Here is a 5,738-nt window from a genome sequence, read left to right as displayed (position 1 = left end):
ATACACTACATTATATATATATATCCCCCATGTATACTCCTCATACACTACATTATATATATATATCCTCCATGTATACTCCTCATACACTACATTATATATATATATATCCCCCATGTATACTCCTCATACACTACATTATATATATATCCTCCATGTATACTCCTCATACACTACATTATATATAGCCTCCATGTATACTCCTCATACACTACATTATATATATATCCTCCATGTATACTCCCCATACACTACATTATATATATATCCCCCCATGTATACTCCTCATACACTACATTATATATATATCCCCATGTATCCTCCTCATACACTACATTATATATATATATCCTCCATGTATACTCCTTATACACTACATTATATATATATATCCCCATGTATACTCCTCATACACTACATTATATATATATATCCTCCATGTATACTCCTTATACACTACATTATATATATATCCTCCATGTATACTCCTCATACACTACATTATATATATATCCCCCATGTATACTCCTCATACACTACATTATATATATATCCTCTATGTATACTCCTCATACACTACATTATATATATATCCTCCATGTATACTCCTCATACACTACATTATATATATATCCCCCATGTATACTCCTCATACACTACATTATATATATATCCCCATGTGTACTCCTCATACACTACATTATATATATATATCCCCCATGTATACTCCTCATACACTACATTATATATATATATCCTCCATGTATACTCCTCATACACTACATTATATATATATATATCCCCATGTATACTCCTCATACACTACATTATATATATATCCTCCATGTATACTCCTCATACACTACATTATATATATATCCCCCATGTATACTCCTCATACACTACATTATATATATATCCTCCATGTATACTCCTCATACACTACATTATATATATACATCCCCCATGTATACTCCTCATACACTACATTATATATATATATATCCCCATGTATACTCCTCATACACTACATTATATATATATATATCCCCATGTATACTCCTCATACACTACATTATATATATATCCTCCATGTATACTCCTCATACACTACATTATATATATATCCCCCATGTATACTCCTCATACACTACATTATATATATCCTCCATGTATACTCCTCATACACTACATTATATATATATATCCTCCATGTATACTCCTCATACACTACATTATATATATATCCTCCATGTATACTCCTCATACACTACATTATATATATATATCCTCCATGTATACTCCTCATACACTACATTATATATATATCCCCCATGTATACTCCTCATACACTACATTATATATATATCCCCCATGTATACTCCTCATACACTACATTATATATATATCCCCCATGTATACTCCTCATACACTACATTATATATATATCCTCCATGTATACTCCTCATACACTACATTATATATATCCCTATGTATACTCCTCATACACTACATTATATATATATCCTCCATGTATACTCCTCATACACTACATTATATATATATCCCCCATGTATACTCCTCATACACTACATTATATATATATCCCCATGTGTACTCCTCATACACTACATTATATATATATCCTCCATGTATACTCCTCATACACTACATTATATATATATATCCCCCATGTATACTCCTCATACACTACATTATATATATATCCTCCATGTATACTCCTCATACACTACATTATAAATATATATATCCTCCATGTATACTCCTCATACACTACATTATATATATATCTTCCATGTATACTCCTCATACACTACATTATATATATATCCTCCATGTATACTCCTCATACACTACAGTATATATATCCTCCATGTATACTCCTCATACACTACATTATATATATATCCTCCATGTATACTCCTCATACACTACATTATATATATATCCTCCATGTATACTCCTCATACACTACATTATATATATATCCTCCATGTATACTCCTCATACACTACATTATATATATATCCTCCATGTATACTCCTCATACACTACATTATATATATATCCTCCATGTATACTCCTCATACACTACATTATATATATATCCTCCATGTATACTCCTCATACACTACATTATATATATATCCTCCATGTATACTCCTCATACACTACATTATATATATATATCCCCCATGTATACTCCTCATACACTACATTATATTATATCCTCCATGTATACTCCTCATACACTACATTATATATATATCCTCCATGTATACTCCTCATACACTACATTATATATATATATCCTCCATGTATACTCCTCATACACTACATTATATATATATATCCTCCATGTATACTCCTCATACACTACATTATATATATATCCTCCATGTATACTCCTCATACACTACATTATATATATATATCCCCCATGTATACTCCTCATACACTACATTATATATATATCCTCCATGTATACTCCTCATACACTACATTATATATATATATATCCCCATGTATACTCCTCATACACTACATTATATATATATCCTCCATGTATACTCCTCATACACTACATTATATATATATCCTCCATGTATACTCCCAATACACTACATTATATATATATATATATATATATATCCTCCATGTATACTCCTCATACACACATTATATATATCCCCAGTATACTCCTCATACACTACATTATATATATATCCCCCATGTATACTCCTCATACACTACATTATAATATATCCTCCATGTATACTCCTCATACACTACATTATATATATATATCCTCCATGTATACTCCTCATACACTACATTATATATATATCCTCCATGTATACTCCTCATACACTACATTATATATATATCCTCCATGTATACTCCTCATACACTACATTATATATATATCCCCATGTATACTCCTCATACACTACATTATATATATATCCCCCATGTATACTCCTCATACACTACATTATATATATATCCTCCATGTATACTCCTCATACACTACATTATATATATATATATATATATATATATATATATATATCCTCCATGTATACTCCTCATACACTACATTATATATATCCCCATGTATACTCCTCATACACTACATTATATATATATCCCCCATGTATACTCCTCATACACTACATTATATATATATCCTCCATGTATACTCCTCATACACTACATTATATATATATCCTCCATGTATACTCCTCATACACTACATTATATATATATCCTCCATGTGTACTCCTCATACACTACATTATATATATATCCTCCATGTATACTCCTCATACACTACATTATATATATATCCCCCATGTATACTCCTCATACACTACATTATATATATCCTCCATGTATACTCTCATACACTACATTATATATATATCCTCCATGTATACTCCTCATACACTACATTATATATATATATATCCTCCATGTATACTCCTCATACACTACATTATATATATATCCTCCATGTATACTCCTTATACACTACATTATATATATATCCCCCATGTATACTCCTCATACACTACATTATATATATATCCTCCATGTATACTCCTCATACACTACATTATATATATATCCTCCATGTATACTCCTCATACACTACATTATATATATATCCTCCATGTATACTCCACATACACTACATTATATATATATACTCCATGTATACTCCTCATACACTACATTATATATATATCCTCCATGTATACTCCTCATACACTACATTATATATATATACTCCATGTGTACTTCTCATACACTACATTATATATATATCCTCCATGTATACTCCTCATACACTACATTATATATATATCCTCCATGTATACTCCTCATACACTTCATTATATATATATCCTCCATGTATACTCCTCATACACTACATTATATATATATCCTCCATGTATACTCCTCATACACTTCATTATATATATATCCTCCATGTATACTCCTCATACACTACATTATATATATATCCTCTATGTATACTCCTCATACACTACATTATATATATATATCCTCCATGTATACTCCTCATACACTACATTATATATATATCCTCCATGTATACTCCACATACACTACATTATATATATATACTCCATGTATACTCCTCATACACTACATTATATATATATATATCCTCCATGTATACTCCTCATACACTACATTATATATATATATCCTCCATGTATACTCCTCATACACTACATTATATATATATATCCTCCATGTATACTCCTCATACACTACATTATATATATCCTCCATGTATACTCCTCATACACTACATTATATATATATCCCCATGTATACTCCTCATACACTACATTATATATATATCCTCCATGTATACTCCTCATACACTACATTATATATATATATCCTCCATGTATACTCCTTATACACTACATTATATATATATATCCTCCATGTATACTCCTCATACACTACATTATATATATATATCCCCCATGTATACTCCTCATACACTACATTATATATATATATCCTCCATGTATAACTCCTCATACACTACATTATATATATATATCCTCCATGTATACTCCTCATACACTACATTATATATATATATCCCCCATGTATACTCCTCATACACTACATTATATATATATCCCCATGTATACTCCTCATACACTACATTATATATATATCCTCCATGTATACTCCTCATACACTACATTATATATATATCCCCATGTATACTCCTCATACACTACATTATATATACCGTATATCCTCCATGTATACTCCTCATACACTACATTATATATATATCCTCCATGTATACTCCTCATACACTACATTATATATATATATCCTCCATGTATACTCCTCATACACTACATTATATATATATCCTCCATGTATACTTCTCATACACTACATTATATATATCCTCCATGTATACTCCTCATACACTACATTATATATATATCCTCCATGTATACTCCTCATACACTACATTATATATATATATCCTCCATGTATACTCCTCATACACTACATTATAATATATCCTCCATGTATACTCCTCATACACTACATTATATATATATATCCCCCATGTATACTCCTCATACACTACATTATATATATATCCTCCATGTATACTCCTCATACACTACATTATATATATATATGCCCCATGTATACTCCTCATACACTACATTATATATATCCTCCATGTATACTCCTCATACACTACATTATATATATATCCTCCATGTATACTCCTCATACACTACATTATATATATATCCTCCATGTATACTCCTCATACACTACATTATATATATATCCTCCATGTGTACTCCTCATACACTACATTATATATATATCCCCCATGTAAACTCCTCATACACTACATTATATATATATCCTCCATGTATACTCCTCATACACTACATTATATATATATCCTCCATGTATACTCCTCATACACTACATTATATATATATCCTCCATGTATACTCCTCATACACTACATTATATATATATCCTCCATGTATACTCCTCATACACTACATTATATATATATCCTCCATGTATACTCCTCATACAATACATTATATATATATCCTCCATGTATACTCCTCATACACTACATTATATATATCCCCCATGTATACTCCTCATAC

This window comes from Ranitomeya variabilis, chromosome 1, assembly GCF_051348905.1.
Source record: "Ranitomeya variabilis isolate aRanVar5 chromosome 1, aRanVar5.hap1, whole genome shotgun sequence".
Classification (NCBI taxonomy): Eukaryota; Metazoa; Chordata; class Amphibia; order Anura; family Dendrobatidae; genus Ranitomeya; species Ranitomeya variabilis.
This window is presented reverse-complemented; position numbering follows the sequence as displayed.